The 17,672-nt window shown below is 45.8% G+C and overlaps 1 protein-coding gene and 1 long non-coding RNA gene across 3 annotated transcripts in view; one reads left to right on the top strand and one right to left on the bottom strand.

Moving 5' to 3' along the window:
• USP45 (ubiquitin specific peptidase 45) overlaps window positions 1–17,672 on the bottom strand; it is a 128,233-nt gene that overhangs the window by 101,825 nt on the left and 8,736 nt on the right. The window lies entirely within an intron of this gene.
• Window positions 7,804–16,327, top strand: LOC308583042. The gene is made up of 2 exons (XR_014006019.1): window positions 7,804–8,888; window positions 13,817–16,327. It is a non-coding gene; the product is annotated as an uncharacterized lncRNA (long non-coding RNA).

The raw sequence follows: 17,672 nt of genomic DNA on the forward strand, positions 1-17,672 counted from the left end.
CTTTTCACAGGCGGAGTGGGAAGGAGGGAGGCAAGACAAATCGCCGTTAAGGTCCAAGGAGGAGAAGTCACGATTCAAGCGCACCATAGTAAAATACAATATTTCGATTCGATTTTCAGAGCACTTTGTGGAGTTATACCCGCCAACACTGCCAGCGCAATCCTATGTAGGTTGACTCTGAAGAAAATCCCACTGGGATTAATCAGTGGGATTTATGAACCATCTGGTGGTTATACAGTTTACTCGTGTGTGTAGAATCATTAAGTTGGCCAGAAGCATACAAGGAGGAATGGTTGTAATGGGAATAAAGGGCTTCCGAAACGAAGCCCCTGAAGACAGATTCTTCACTTGGACCCACTACCTACATAAGTGCTGGCCTCATTATTAACATTTATTTATTCAGCACCATCAATGCACAAGATGGCTGTACACAATCAAAATAAGAATTCTACCCCAAAGGGCGTACCATCTACTACAACAAAAAGAAGCATTACAATAAAAAGCAATCGTTTACTGTGGCGTTTGCAGCCAAATCACAAATGCGAGTTTTGCCAGACAAGCACAGGGCTGGTACACAGAAAGCTCCTAAACTTCCTAGAAAGGTCCCTCTGTGAGTGGCCACTTCCTCGGCCACCTCTGGACCGGAAGTCTGTAACAAACGAGATCTTTTACACTTCCTTCCACCTCGGTTTTCCCACCATGTTTCCAAACTTTTTCAGACTTGTGTCTGAGGGATCCAAACACATGCAGCCTATTTTGAAGCCAAATTCATATTTTAAAGCCGAGAGGTTTTCTTACTTGAATTGTATTTGCTGCCTGCATTGAAATTTAAATAAACATTTTATGTTTATCTTACAAAAAATGTGTGGGTCAGTTTCTGCAATGGGGGTGAAGAGGGGGAAATCAGCAAACCAGAAACAAAAGGGGTAAATATGTGTAATTGCTTAATTCCTAAGCTTTAGTAAGCTGTAAAATGTATGTGTTTTACTCTGCTAAAATACTTCACAGTCCCCTTACTTTTTGTATTTCTCCTACATATTTGTGGGAGGTTTAAATTTTAATCTACAGATTTAAACCTCAAACCATCTCCTACATTTACAGTGGACAATTTGCATACTTAGCATCTCAGGCAACCATTGAAAAACAAAACAAAATATTGTGCTATATAATTTATTTACACATTTTTTTCTCAGATGTGAAAGTCATTTTCACTATTAAAGACATGATATAGCCAAGGTTTAGTACGTCTGATGGAAATTATTTCAGTGGGAGATATTTAAGCATGCATGTCTTCAACTTTCTCATTGAAATTGCTGGAGCTTAAAGTGTTTCTATTTGAGTGGATTGTGAATATAGGAACACAGGGAGCTTCCTTATACTGAGCCACCCACTGAGCCATCTAGCTCAGTACTGTCTACACCAGGTACGTCCAACTCCCAAGAAACTGCGATCTACTCACAAAATAAACTGGCAGTGATCTACCCCTTTTTGGGGGGGAGAGGGTTCAGGTTCACAATCATCCAGTTGGGCATGCCTGGTCTACACTGACTGGTAATAGCTCTTGAGGTTTTTCAGGCAGGAGATATATTCCCAGTCTTACCTCACCTCAAGATGTCAGGCATTGAACTAGGGACCTTCTGCATGCAAAGCAGATGTTCTACAACTGCCCTCATTTTCATCCTTTTTAAATGAATTAGATTCATGAGTATATTCATGTTTTACAGAATGATCTTGTGTTGACATAGTGCTGGTAGCATTTCACCCCCTGGTTTAGTAGTTTCAGTTCTTCATTTGGAAAATACAAAGAATCACTTCAGCAATGTGCTTTTTGCCATCTTATGCCAGCATAGGCGCCGACTCCATGGGGCTTGAGGGGGCCCGAGCCCCCTCAAAAATTCGTTTGGGGGGGCTCAGCCCCCCCAATAATCTCGGGCGGCGGTGGGCGCGTCCGCGGCTTTTATAGGGCGCCCGGCGCGCACCAGCTCAATAACGGGCACCGGTGCGGCGGGGGGCGCCGGGCCGGGGGAGGGGGCGGCCGGCCTGTCTCCTTGGCAACCCCATTGAGCAGCGCCGGCTCCCCCGGGAGGGCCATCCCCCCGCGCCGCCGATCGCCAACACCGCCGACGCTGTGGCTGCCCGAGCCCGAGCCCGAGCCAAAGCCAAAGCCAAAGCCAGAGCCCGAGTCAGAGCCAGAGCCAGTCAGTCAGGAAGGAAGGAGAAATGGGGAGGGAGACGAGGGAGGAAAATTGCGCGCAGGGTGAAGAAAGGAGAAGGGCGAACGAGACGAGCTTCCAACCCAAAAAAGGGCTGGAAGACTGGGAGGATGCAGGATCGGGAAAGAAAGCGACGCCTTCCCCGCCCGCGACGTCGCCCGCTTGTCATTGGCAGCGCAGCGGGCGCCCAGAGGGGCTGGGCACCGGCGCAGGGCCGCTCCGCAGCCGCGGAGGACACCTGCGCGGCTAGCAAGGTGCGCCGCGTAGAGCGCGGCCCTTGTGTGGCCCGGTGGCCAGGCAAGCTCGGGCGGGGACCCCCATGCGAATCTAAGACGGGAGAAGAGGGCAGAGCAAAGGGGGTCCCTTCCCCAACCTCCGGCTCTGAGACTTCCCTGCGCCCCAGAAAAGCGAAAGGATTTTCTCTTCTTCTTTTTTTATAAATATTTTATTAAGTTTTCAAATACAAAGTTAGAAACATACACTGAAGAAAAAAGTAAAAGAACAAGAAAAAGAAAAAAAGAAAAAGAAGAAAAGAAAACCAACCATTCAACACATTTTTTATATAACTAACTGGACTTCCTCGCATCTCCCTTACCCTGCATTCTTTATAATAAAGATATCAGCAAATTATTACCTTGTTTTGTACCTTATTTTGTACTTTTCAAATACTATACCTCTAAATTTAACATACTTTTCATCAGTTACTTATATCTTAAATTAAACATAGTATTACCTTAGATTTTGACCTTTTCTTACTTAAAATATAATTTCCTGTTTCCCAAATCTAATTGCTGAAGCTATAGTTTCCGAATCGTGTAAATTTTTAACATTCATACAACTTATATTGTTTTTGTAAATAGTCCTTAAATTTTTTCCAGTCTTCCGTTGTTTCTTCTCCCAAATCTCGGATTCTGCCAGTCATTTCAGCCAGTTCCATGTAGTCCATCAATTGCGTCTGCCACTCTTCCAGTGTGGGCAAATCTTGTGTCTTCCAATATTTTGCGATAAGTATTCTTGCTGCTGTAGTTGCATACATAAAGAAAGTTCTATCCTTCTTTAACACTTTCTGGCCAACAATGCCCAAGAGGAAGGCCTCTGGTTTCTTGGGAAAGGTATACTTAAATACCTTTTTTAATTCATTATAGATCATTTCCCAGAAGGCCTTCACTTTTGGACAAGTCCACCAGAGGTGAAAGAATGTCCCTTCAGCCTCCTTACATTTCCAACATTTATTATCAGACAGGTGATATATTTTTGCAAGCTTGACTGGGGTCATGTACCACCTATAAAACATTTTCATAATATTTTCCTTCAAGGCATTACATGCCGTGAATTTCATTCCGGTGGTCCATAACCTTTCCCAGTCCTCAAACATGATGTTATACCCAATATCCTGAGCCCATTTTATCATGGCTGATTTGACTGTCTCATCCTGAGTGATTTTCTCTTCAACCTGCCCTCCATCCTCTTGCAGAAAACTCTTTGCCTGCCCTGCCCGTATCTCGTTTTTGCTTTTTAATTCCACACACGCACCCTTCGGACTTCGTGGCAATCGGGCGCACGGGTGCGTTTCCTAAGAGAGTGAGGACCCCCGCCTCCTCCCCACCTGCTCCCTCGCCAGCCAGCCAGCCGCGCGCCCTAGCCGGAGAGCCCCGGCCGTCCCTGTCGCGCAATCGGCTGGATCTCCCTTCAGCAGGCCGTGCTCACAACTCGGCCCAGGGACCCCCAGCAGCGGATCTCCGGCTCAGCTGAAGAATCCGGCAACAAGCCCCCTCCTCCCCAATCGCTCCGCCGAAATACGCTCCAAAACCCCCCAGATAGGCCGCCGGCCGCCAAGTCTAGTGGCGCCCTGAGCGAGGGTCTCTCCCCAACACCGCCACCTCGAACTGCGTTCTCCCGGCTACCCGAGCGAACCAGCGGAAGGACCCCGGTATGGGCCCCCCCAATATTTTTTATAAGTTGGCGCCCCTGTATGCCAGCCATTATGGAGCAGAACAGGGTGTTGGGGTATGTGTGAGTGTCAGTAGTGACTAACAGGGCAAGTGCATGTTGAAGGATTAAAAGAAGAGAGCTTGAGGCATGGAATAAGGTCAAGAAAGGGTTTCTAGATAATGGCAGCCTCATAGAAGCCACAAAGCAAGCAATTAGACCAGCATCTTCAGTTGAGCTAATAGGGCAAGAGAGTGTGAAAGGAAATAGAAATTGACACAGGAATGTTCCATACCAGAGAGGACTTAGTTGGCAAGAAGAGAGAACCTGAACAGAATATAGTAGAAATAAAGAAAATGTGTATAAATATGTTTTAAAAAGATTTCACAGTGGTTGCAATTTGCAGTTTGATGTAATGAATATGTAAATTTGAATTTTATCTGGTCCCATGGCAGTGACTGGGGAAAATCCAGTTGTAGTTCCCATATGAGATGGGTTGTGAACTGGACAGTTTTTCAGCAGGACTTTGGAAAGCTTGAAGAATGTCCGAGTACTGATCGAGATGTTCCTGGGACCTTCTACATAGTGGAGGAGCTGCATGTCCCTTTTGCTCCACCACACAGGTGACATAACAGATGTGAACATAAGAAGAACATAAGAAAGCCCTGCAGGATCAAATCAGGCCAAAGGCCCATCTAGTCAAGCATTCTGCTCTCTCAGTGGCCAACAGTGGCTGTTGTGTTGAGATTCGGCTTGTGGGCTTCGCATAGGCGTCTGGTTGGCCTGAAAACAGTATGCTGGACTAGATGAACTATTGGCCTGATTCAACAGGCTCTTATTATATTTACTAACTGGAGAAAGCAGTACGTATGTCCACTCAAAACCTTTGCAGATGCAAACAGCATTGAAAGCAGCATTGTGTGTATAACCAAACTGATACCATCATGAGCACAAATCATCATGAGGATACAATAAAAAGAACTCACGGAGGGGCCCAATAATTGGGCTTGACACCATTTTATGCATATTGGGGTCCCTGTATATGCCTTTGTCATCTGAAAACTTGAATTGTGAAGCCCAATCCCAAATATCTCTATCCTTCCTATGCCAGCAGGAACCTACACATCTAGAAGCAAAACTATGGTAGGAGCTGACTAAGTTATAGATCTAGTCATGGGAGGGAAAAGGATGCGCTAAAGTGAGCAGATTTGAAGGAGAACAGCAACTTTGAGAGTTGTAAGGGGGAAAGGAAAATAGCAAGCTGCCGATGACTAAGTGAAGCCATTTTAGTACATCTCAACTCAATATTGTCTGTTAGACTCAGAAGCTTCCTTTCTGTGTTGTGACATTTTGGTTGGCCATAATAGAGGGACTTTTTGTTTTTTCAAGGTGGCAATTTGACTCTTAGTCCTGTATGCTAATGTAACCTACCTCTTCATCTGCTTAGCTTATTTGGTGGGTTTCTCTCCGAGGAAAATTTGTTCATTTGGCATGCAGAGGATTAGTGAATAGCACCTCAAGAGAGGATGTCATCATATCTGTAGAGAAATCAGTGGTATATGTGCCCATCCCTCCTCCAGTACACCACTGCACCCTTACAACATGGATAGCCAATGTGATGCCCTCCAGATATTATTGGACTCCAATGCCCGCCAACCCCAGGCAACGTGGTCAGCTGATTTATCTATCATTAGTAGACTTCTTTCTGGTTTATTGTAACTGAATATGAACTACTGTGTTTATTATTATTACTAGATTTATATGTTGCTTATATGCTATAATGGCTTTTCAGTGGCTTACAAGCATAAAAGCAAGTATAAAATCCATACATAATTAAAACAATTCCACTAAATAATTCTATAAATGCATTAAATGCCCATATTTAAAATATGCAATAAACTATGACAATTAAAAGTATGACAATTAAACAGTTAGAAAGCAATTAATACAGTTGGATCAAGAAGTTCAAGGAAATGCTTGCTTAAAAAAAGACCTGGCAGAATGCAAGTATGCATGCAGCCTCTCATATCTCAGAAGGGAGTGCATTCTACAATAGTGCTGCCAATTGTATCAAATTGTAAGGGAAACAGCCTTGCTAGAAAAAACTAACCAATAAACTGAAACTGACACGGGGACAAACAAAAGAGGATGCCTTCACCCCAATATGGCTCCCTTTTATCACATAAACAGCCGAACAAAACAACGACAAGAACCAGTGAAAAAGCCTACCTCTAAGTAACCACAAGCCAATAAACATCAGGCCTTGGGAAAACTAGACAAGCCACATTTGCTAATCTGGATGCCCTTACTTGGCAGTGGAAGGGGAAATAGTTTTTCAGGAAACTTGACTGAGTGGCTAATAAACAGCCAGTGCAGATTCCTTAGCACTGTGATATCCCTTAGTGTGACATGTGGGACCCTGGGACACTTAATTTCCCATTGACCAGGTGAATAAGTAAGTTTTTATCTGACCAGTAGTGAGGCCAGTAGTAAGAAGGATAACCATATTTTCCCAGGGTGTGAGTTCCAGAGGTCTTGATGCTACTACTGAGAAGACCCTTTTCTTGTGTAATCACACCATGAGCCACTTCTAGTAGTGGAGCCATGAGCATTTTCCTTTTGGGTAGACAGACAGACAGACAGACAGACAGACAGACAGACAGAGTAATGCTGATGACAGGGATGCCTTGTTTATAGTAACCTGTAAGCTGCCCTGGGAGCCTTTATTAAATTTTAGGGCTATTTTTAAAAGTAAAAAGAAAATTCCATTAAAATTATGAATTTATCTGGGTTTGTTACTCAGTTCACATTCAGTCAAGGACCTCAATAGCTGCAATATGATGTTCATATTTAAACATCACCTGATATGATATGATGTTTATGTTTCCGACACCTGTACTTTGCTTTGGCATTTTTATACGTGCAGTTAAAATTACCTTAGGTGTAAACATCTAAAAAACACAAAGGGTGAAGCAGTCAGTGTGGCAGGCTCAAGGACAGGGAGCAAGCTTTGATTTAGAACTCTTGATGTTTACATGGCTGAAATTCCCTTATTGCAGGAACAAGTCTATCAGCTTCTGACCCAAGAAGCATGTGTGCGCCATCCTAGCCCCTTCTGGCAGCATGTTTGGTTCAGTGGCCATGCAGCTATTATCTCTCCACCCACAGCTGCACTAGCTCCCTCTCCAAGATGGATAAAACCCAGAGACTGGAAGCAAATGCTCCAGCAAGCAGAGTTCACTGAAGAAGCATTTTGACACAGAATTTACTGGCGTGCCATTGAAAACTGGCTGCCACCAAACTCTGACCTCTTTCCTGACAGCCATTCCACCCACAAGCATACAGAAAATGAAATCACAGGGCTTGGGGGTTAACCCTGTAGGGAGACTGCAAGGTCTTTGGGCTTGAACCAAAACATTTTGCATTACCTTTGTGGTCAATGACAAGAATGACATCTGCCACTATGAATGTTGAAGAGATCCGCAATGGGAAGACATGAGAATCATCCTGCTCCTATCAAAATGTGGTGTCTAATGCAGAGGTTGTTATTATTATATTTTAATATGAATTAAAAAAAACTTACCAGAATATGCTTTTCTCTCATTAGACTATTTATGTTACAATGTGTAATTGCAGGGATTGAATTCTGTGTTTCTGTCAACAGCAATACAAGAATCAGAGTGCTGTGGTGTTTGCAGAATAATGGTGCTGGACTTGAAATAACACATAGACTCAGCAACCATAAATGATTTTCAGAGAAATATGTCACATGTTCAAACTTCACTTTGTGCTGCTTCTGCTTCTGTTCGTCTGCAATTTCCTTCAGTTAAAGGCCTTTATTTTCTCTGGACACACATTCAATGTATGATGTGCTGTCTTAAACTTTTATAAACACCTAGTTTCATGCATGGCCTGTTTTCAGGCAACTCTCACTGCATCATACATTTTGTAGTCTTAAAGCTTCCACCTTTACAATTCTATGATTCTATGACTCATATCACAGGCCCAATCCAGTTCAGTACTGACTACATGAACTGGCAGCAGCTGCCCAGGATTTCAGACAAGGGCTTCTCCCAGCTCTACCTGGAGATGCTGGGGACTGAACCTGGGACCTTCTGCATGCCAAGCAGGTGCTCTCCCACAGAGCTAAAGCCTTTTTCTCACCATGCTTATTACCCACCACCCCTTTTGCAACAGTAATTATGGCTGTTTTGAAGAAGGGTTTTGGTGACATTCTTTTGGCCACCATCCCATCAGGGCTTAATTAGGTCACCTAATTTGGTGTGCGCTATTTTTAAAATAATCTTTCTTTCTCTCTCCCCCCCCCCCTTTCTTCTCAGAAGCTGTCAGGAACATTTGCTGGTCTGGCAAGTTCCACAGTGGAGAGAGAGGCCTATACCTTCTTCTCCCTCTTGGCAGGGCCCGTCTCTTTCATGCCCTCCGCTCCTCCGGGCCAGCCCCGCCGAAGCAGCGTCCTCTCTCTCTCTCTCCAGGAGGAGCGTCCAGGCGGGTGGAAGGCCGAGCACAATGGAACCTGAGAATTTCTGTCACTCTCCGCATATGGCCCGAAGTGCTTTAATCCCAATTAGGGGCGGCTGACACACGGTCCTATTCATCCCCCTCAGCTCTTGAATACATTTGCCTAGAAATGAACTTCGCCCATAGAGGGGCCGCTAAATGTGCCCAACAGCAAGGAAAATCGAATTGAGGCCTGCGCTCAATTGGAAGGCGAGGGCGGGAGAAAAGGTATGAATTTATAAGGTACACCGAAACATTGCGATTCAGCCACAAGTCGGGTGACTTTTCTTTGCACCCTGTCAACCGAAAGAGCCGGGAGATAAGTGGGCTGAGGGGGGCGGGGGCGAAGGGAGGAGGAGGACGGACGAGAAAAAAGGCGACTTTTTCCACAGACTTTGAATACGCCAGGATAGGCCTTTCCCCCCTTTTGAAAGTGGCTGATTGTGCACGCCTTGAAATACGCTCGCCTCCTTCCAGGCATTCCAGCGGGGCGACCCAGCCTTGAGCGCGTCCATTTCACAGAGCGAGGGGGGGGGGCGAGGCGGGCTGGAACCAAGGGAGATATTTTATTTTAAAAAATAATAATGGCGTTTTCCACAGGCCCTCAAGGCGCATTGAGACTCTGACTCTCTCTCATTCTGTCTCTCTGGGAGTTGCCAAGGCAGGGCTCTCGACAGCCCAGGCCGCGATCGTGTCATCTGCCGGGGTTCCCATAGAAGCCTAATTACTATTCAAAAGCTGCTCCAATATCCCACCCGCATCTTGTCTGCCCCGCACAGCTGGTTGGGGGCCTCGGAGGTTCGCCTCCCCTCGCCCAGCCACCAAGCGAGACCCGGTCGCTTTACACAATCGGCTGCTTTTTTTCTTTTTCCCCCCGTCCAACAAGATCTCGATTCTCGGGCCTCTTTTCTCGTTTTGGAAAATAAATAAATGAATGAATTAGGAGTACTGTAAATGAAAGGAAGCCACCAACTCGAAAGGAGAGAGAAGCACTGTTAACAATGTGGGGCTTAATTGGATTTGTCGGCATCTTCTTGGGCAGAGCAGAGGGGCAACAGTAAAGCTGGAGGGTGGGATGGTCCAGGCAGAGTTCAGAATGACACTTCCAGGATTTAGGAAACATTTCCCCCCATCCTCCAAAAAAACACGTCTTTGAAATGAATGGCAGATCTTGGGACTGGTCACAGATAGCAATGTGTGTTACTTTGCTGACTTCAGAATTTGGGAAGCCAGCTCTGTTGCATTTTGGGGTCCCTTATGTGAAGTGAGGCCCTGGATGTCTCCCCTAAAGTCGCCCGTGGAATCCTGAGGTGGCCAAGTGACTGTAACACTTAAGGCTGCAGGTGTGGTGTGTAGGTGACACTGTGGAATCCACCCCCTAAAACAGAGCAAACATAAATAAATTCAAAAACCCAACAACCCCAGTGTATCAGGAAGAGTAGTGCTAGGGCGAGCTTAGTAATTTTCTGCTTGCATAGGGTTTTGTTTTAACATACAGGAGCCCCCAAAGAGGTGAGTCCCTCACCTGCAGGATGATAAGGCTCCCTCCATTCTACCACTTCCAGACTCCTCTGCTCCGCTGCATGTCTAGATTAGCCTTGGGGCATGCAAATAAACAAGAGCGCTCCTAAGCATACACAGAGTGCATGTCTCTTGACACTGATTAGCCTATATCTATATTCTATATCTCTGGGGACAGGGATTTCAGGGAGACCAGGGCACCTCCTCTATTCAAGAGGTTGGCCACAGAATGCATGCCCCATAGCCAGGGGTAGGGAAAGTTTTTGAGCCAGAGGACCATATTCACCATATTCACAATGGGCAAGATTCTGAGGGACACATGTCAGTGGTGGGCAGGGCCAGAGGCAAACTAGGGCAGATGTTTCAACACCCACCCGTACATCTCTCTATCCTTCATCTAGGCAAGCAAGAGGCCTTCTGTTAGTTGGAAGGTCACATTTCAACCAGGCTATAGGGAACATAGGGAACAGCCTTATACAGTGGTACCTTGGATTACATACACTTCAGGTTACATACGCTCCAGGTTACAGACTCTGCTAACCCAGAAGTAGTACCTCGGGTTAAGAACTTTGCTTCAGGATGAGAACAGAAATCATGCTCCAGCGGCACGGCAGCAGCGGGAGGCCCCATTAGCTAAAGTGGTGCTTCAGGTTAAGAACAGTTTCAGGTTAAGAACAGACCTCCAGAATGAATTAAGTTCTTAACCCGAGGGTACCACTGTACAGTGTCAGACCATTGTTCCACCTCTCTGGCAAGGGCTCTCAGGTTTCAGATAAGGCACATTCCCAGCCCTACCTGGAGTGACTGGGAATTGAACACAGGAACTTCTGGATGCAAAGCAGATGCTCTATCACTGAGCTACAGACTTTTCCTAGGGAGGGCATAGAGCAGGGTGGGGGCCTAAGAGGGGTGTGGCCTGGGAAGGGCCCAGGGGTCAGATAGATCTGAAGGGGCATATTTGACCCTAAGCCTCTGCTTCTCCACTCAGCCCATGCCCTTAACCTAAAGCACACCTTCTATATCTGAAACAGAATATGTTTACAAGGTCAGATGGCACGACTTTTGGGCTTTCCTCTCTATGGCCTAAGCCTTAGCATTAGGGAGGTTTAAATGAATTACTGAGTGCCGTAGTGGTTAGACAGACTAGATCAGACAGACTAGGACCTTGAAAATGAGAGTTCAAATCCCAACACAGCTATGAAACTCATTTAGGCCAGTCACTGTCTCTGAGCCTAACCTACTTCACAGGGTTGTTGTGATGATAAAAAGTAGAGGTGGAAGAACTATGTATGTCACCTTGAGTTCCTTGGAGGAAAGGTAGGACAGAAATGTAATAAAACTAAACAAACAAAATTGTCTTAAAACTTGTTTTCAGGGGGGCCCTGCTGCCGCAAGTGAGATAACAGAGACGTGTCCTGAGCATGTGTTGAGTGCCTTCCTCTTATAAAGTAACTGCAACAGGCCACACTTATCTAAGATGAGAGGCAGAGAGCCTAGTATTCATGTAGGCTTCAAACCCAGCATTATCTCATTTAAAAAAATTCACAACTGTAAGAAGAGATAGGACAAAAAGAAAGAAAAAAGCTATTGAAAGCTTTATAGGTTTTAAACAGTCTCCACTAAATAGTTGTCCCAGTGAAAGCTTCTTTTCATCTTACCTCTATTTAAGAATATAATTCAAGGCAACAATCCTCAGACTGTTTACGAAGAGTCAAGTGTCGCTAGTCAAAAGCAAATTACACGGTTGCTATCCTGGGAGAGAGTTCTCTCTGTCTCTCTTTTAACCCAGGGGTGGGTAGCTATATTCTCTCAAGGCCCTTCCCCACTAAAAGCAATATATATTTAATTTACACAGCCACGAGGAACAGAAACTTATTTTTGATTCAAAAATAAAACCTGGCATTGAGAGGATTCTCTCCTGAAAGAATCATGTCAAGGCTGATCTTGTGTATGAAAATGCCGGCTTAGAAGGGAATACACATAAACTTGCAGTGGATAAACTGATTAGGGGTTAACTGAATTTACTCTGGTAAAAAGTGGTGGCTATTTTGTGTGTGTGTAAATTGTAAATTGACTTGTAAATTGACTCTGATCAGATGCCATGCGGAATGCTCTTTAGCCCTTACACCATTTATTCTCACCGGCCATAACAATCCAATTGACTTTACTCGGATTGTGGGGAGGAGAATGAGCGGGTGCGGGGAATAAATGGACTGGAAAGACGAAGATGCTGCAAGACTCCAAGGAGCTGATTTTGGCTGAAACACACCTTTCTTTAAGCAGGAACGAGGTTCTGCCTTGGGGAGAGAAAATAGGCTGCTCCGTTTGCACTGGGAGAATCTGGGCCACTGAATGAACTTGCAGCATTTCTTTCTTTCTCTTTCTTTCGTTCCCCCAACGTTTTTTGTTTTGTTTTGTTTTGTTTAAGCATCCACTGTGTTTCTTTCCCCACAGCATAATGGAGCTGGCCCTGTATACAGGCATTCATGCTGGTTTGAATGTAATGTTGAACCTTCTTAGTGCTGGAGCGGTTTGATGGTTTGAATGGAGCTCCCTGGTGGGACATTGCTAGGCGCAACTGTGCCTCTTTGGACGCCTGTTGTTCCTTAACATTCATGCCTCATTATGGGGCAACCTGTTCCAGCCAAGAGAGAGCCAGTCCTGAGCCAAAGCCTTCCCTCGGGGGCGTTGGCAGTTCAGAGAGAGAGAGAGAGGGAGGGAGGGAGGGAGAGAGAGATTGAGGGAGAGGGCTAAGGAGGGGGGGGGGTTAAAAATCTCTTTTGGTCGCTGGGCAAAAGTGGTTTCCCCCTTTTAACTGGTCTTTCCAGCGGCCCAGTTGAAGTGTCTCAAAAGGGACTAGTGGAATGTTTTGACTCTCAACATTGTCTCGGAATAAAGCTAGAAGCATGTAATTAATGTGTCCTTTTAATAAGGGACAATAAAGCCGTTCAAGCTATTTAATTTCATTTAATTTTCCATCCCATTTGCTTCCAAGGCTCCTTTTACCCATTTATTTTTTTTTAAACCCAGCCTTTCATGGCGTGGCTTGCTTCAGTGGGCACGTTAGATCGATTTCAGCCTGCCTTTTTAGGGACTGGGGGGAAAGGAGATAGACAAAAATCAAAGCAAACGTGTCTCCTTCCCTTTTTTAGGGAGGGGGGGGGAGACCAGTTATTGTAACTAAAAGAAGCTTCCAGGCAACTGAGCCACAGGAACGGAACAAAATAAATATAATATAATAAAATAAAAATAAAATAAAGCCAACGTGCGGGGCCGCTGCCATCCTTTCCAGCGGTTGGGAGACGAGGTATAACTTGGATGTACATGCGGATATAGAAAGAAATGGTTTTGTCTCGCAACCGACCAGCTGTGGGTTGCTTTCCGTCGGAGGATTCGCGTGGCGCTCGCGACTCCAGCCGGCCGTGGCGAGGCTGCCCCACTAGAGCAGAAGGGAGCTTCTACCTTTCCCCTTTGACGCCTCCGACCAATGCCCTGGCGGCCGGCGGGCGGGTCAGGAAGGGTATATTTCAACCGGTTGTCACCCCGAAGCCGGCAGGCCAGAGGTTAGACGGACTAGTCCTTGGCTTGAATTTATTGCTCTCCGCTTTTTGTTTCGCCCTTTGCTTCCCATTCAGGATGCGGACCGCAGGGGTCATCTTCAGTCTTCAGTCCCGGCCACCGCCCCCCTCAGAAGCCGCTGCAACAGCCCAAACGATCCCTTCTCGAGAAAGCACCGATCCAATTCCACCTGACCCAGGAAAGAAAGGATTTCTGAACTCGGGTCGGTACTAAGGCCGTTTTCAGTCGCGTTTCCCCAATCCCCAGCTCCCCCCTCACCCAACATCACCGTTTGTCGTTCCCAGTAATTTAGAATCTCAAACTCATACTTGCTAGAAAAAGTATATATATTCGATTTGAAATTGGGTGGGGCGGAGGGGTTCCTAGGCTTTCCAGTCTGCGGCATCGGCGACTTGCGTAAGTGACACATCTGGAGCCAGAAGCTGCGATCGCAAGCACGCTTACCTGGGAGTAAGCCCCATTGAACTCAATCGGATTTCCTTCTAACTGGTCGTGTATAGAATTGCGCTGGAAGACTTCACTCAGCAAACACATTTACTAGGAAGTAAGACCCATTGGACAACGTGGAACTTACTACCGAGTCAACATGAATGGGCTTGTACTCTGTGAAAGACACTTTTGACAGCCCATAACATCGGAGACTCTTAATCTCAGGGTCGCGTGCTCGAGATCCAGGTTGGGCAAAATATTCCTTCTCTGTAGGGAGCTGGACTAGATGATCCTCGTGGTCCCCTCCAACTCTACAATTCTATGATTTCCGAAAACTGGATTTGTCAATACAGTACTTAAGTCCTATTCAGTGGAGGGCGAGTGACATGGATTTTGGGTTGTAAAGCAGTCTAGTCCTTCCTTGGAAGCATCTCCATCCCAGAAGGACAGCCGTGTCATTCCCGGAGCATCAAGGAATCTTGTAGCTGCACCTTCCAACACATCACGCAATGTTATTCTGACATAATTTTTAGCGCCCAGTTCCTGAAATGCCTTTAGGTTTTCCAGCCCACTAAATGCAAGTCATACAGGGGTGGCTAACTTGTGCCTCGCCAGATGTTGTTGGACACCGACTCCTATGCCTTGGAAAGCATTAGGATTTACTTCAATCACTAGGGTCTACTTCAATGTAAATTTATTGGTGCCAGACCAATTTCCTCTTCTGTAGCTGTTAGCGGAGCAACCTAATCCCGTGGGCGTTTCCTCAGAAGCAAGCCCAAATGAGTTCAACGGAGCTTGCTTCCAAGTGAGCACCAATATGATTGTGGTTGCCGTGTGTGCCTTCAACCCCACATTTTAGAGCAGGGGTTTGGGGAACCTGTGGCCCTCCAGATGTTGGGTTCTGACATCCACCAGCCGCAGCCTGCAGAGCCAACGACCAGGGGTGATGGGGCATTGTAGTCCAGCAATATCTGAAGGGCTACAGATAGCCAACCGGGACTACAACTTCCACACACACCCGACTGTTGACCATGCTGTCTGGGGATGATGAGAGCTGGAATCCATTGGTAGCGTTGGTTACCCTTGGTGTTGAGGCACAGAATCCATAAGAAAATCCCTGGGGATATTTTACTGGGGTTCTCACCACATTGCATGAAAGGAAGTCTTCTTGAAATTCAGATATAAACCTAAGTAGAACTCAACTCTTCCTTATACGGCCCCTGAAGTAGCACCTCTACACCATTTGGCTAGGAGTAAGCTCCACTAAACTTAATGGGGCTTACTTCTGAGTCAGGGTATAGGATTGTGTCGTAAATTACTTACACTTCACAAAGCCTATGTGAGTTTCTACAAGGAAACCTTTCTTGATTTTAACCTTGGGCAAACTACCATGCGTTTCTGTTACGTAAATGCTTAAGAAATATTTTTGATGTAAATATAGGGCAAACGAGCGGATTTACATGAAAGTCAGCTTCAGTTTCCGAGTGCTAGGCGGAGATGAATGAAAGCTACGGAGCTGAATAGAACCTGCACAAATGAAGTGTCACGTTAATGTTTTCATTAACTGCAGAGAGTTAGAGCCAGGCTTAGACAGCAGTTCGGAGCACACTTCCTAGCAAGGAGTAGGACTCGTCGAACTCAGTGTAACTGACTTCCAGGTAAACATGCAGAGGATCGCGCTGTTAAAGTTGTCCGATCCATAAAGTTTCAGGAACAAGCAGCACATGAGCTGATTTAAATTCCGGTCGGGTGACATTCTGCTGAAATCAATAGATAGTTGAAGGTTATCCATATTTACTCGGAAGTAGATTCCACTGAATTCATTTGGCTTACTCCCAAGTAAGCGTGCACAGGATTACCGTCCGACAACCCAGGCGGTAGGCCAAAATGAGTTCGACTGAGCTGAATAAATTCGACTTACTCCCGAATAAATAGGTTTAGGGCTGTAGACTTAATTGTGTGCAAGGCCATCAGAGTACGATCCAGGCATGTTTAGGTCCCGATGATTTCGAGGGGGCGGAGGAGGAGAGGGGCATAAATAAATGCATGTTTTTAATGCTGTAATGGAAACCAATGTGCTGTAAAAGTGCTGTGTCTCTTCCTTTGCATTTAAAGGGAATAACGCCCTGATCAAAATGCTACTTGAAAGTAAGTTCCATTCATTTCATTTGGACCTACCTTCCAGTGAATGTGTAACCACCAGCCTGCAAGGCGTCAATGCTTTATCAAATGTGTTGTACTTAGGCTGTATTGAGCTTGACTCCAAATAGGGAAAGTCCCAGGTTCAGCCCCTAGCATCTCAAGGTAGGGCTAGGAGAGCAGTTGCCACTCAGTGTAGAAAATACCACGGCTGTTCCAAGACATGTTGGCACCTGAGACGAACTACAAAATGACACTTTCCAGCCCCTCCAGGGAAGGAGAGGGGGACAAGGGGAGGCGGGACTTAAGATCTAAATAGGGATCTGCTGCCCCTGTGGATCCTGCCACCCGAAGTGGTCTCCTCACCTTGCCTCATGGGTGGGCCGGCCCCGGAAAATACCGAACTAGATGGGCTAATGATATGAATCAATAGAAGGCATCTTCATATGCTCCGGCTTCATCGTCCGACTGTGGATTTGGTACAGTCTATCCAAGGCCTCGGATGTGGATCTCTGTGTCTGTTTGTCGTGGTGCTTAAAGCAACGTGCATCTCGCTACAAACTGTTCGAGTGGGCTAGGTAACAGTCTGCAAATTCCACGCTTGTGAGGGAAAAGAATACTCTTTGGAATATATTCCCATTACTAAAGAAGCGTGTAAGGAGCTAGTAAGTAGCAAATTAATGATCCAGTCTATAACCCTATAAGAATACTTAACTGGGCAGACAATGGACCCCACTTCTTTAGAAGCATGTGTAGGGTTGCCTTCCAAGGCTGCAACGTTATGCTCATAGATATGGGGAGTAAGGCCCCATTGGATTTAATGCGACTGCATCGAAGTAAATTTGCACAGAAACAGACCACACACCTTCCGTTCCCGTTATGAAAACTTTAAGGGAAGGCAGTAAACTCTGGCCCTTCCAGCCTAAACACTCGAGGAAGTGTGTTCCATTTATTTCGGTGGGCTAAGACTTTGCTGGAACTTTGCAATCATTTCCCCACTCTGGGTTTTAAGGTCTCAGCTTTTGTCATTTTCTTGAATCGATTCTTGTTACTGGAGGACCAATTCCTGGTCAGCTATGAAGTCTCATGATGCTCTTGCTCACACTTACACATTTTGTTAATGTCAGCGGGTCTCTGCATAGCTTGAGCAAAAGATTCTCTTGCCCCCAATGCAGAAACAGGTGAAATAATACGATGACCACGTGCATTCTGCCACCCTGTTAATGATGGCCTCATCCTGACTCGGAAGCTATCGCCTCTCATTTCAACAGGACTTTCCTCTAAGAAACTAAATCTAGCAAGCCAGACCCCCTCCCCCATAGTAGCCCTGGGATTCAATCCTCC

Source organism: Podarcis bocagei (genome assembly GCF_964188305.1).
Source record: "Podarcis bocagei genome assembly, chromosome: 3".
Classification (NCBI taxonomy): Eukaryota; Metazoa; Chordata; class Lepidosauria; order Squamata; family Lacertidae; genus Podarcis; species Podarcis bocagei.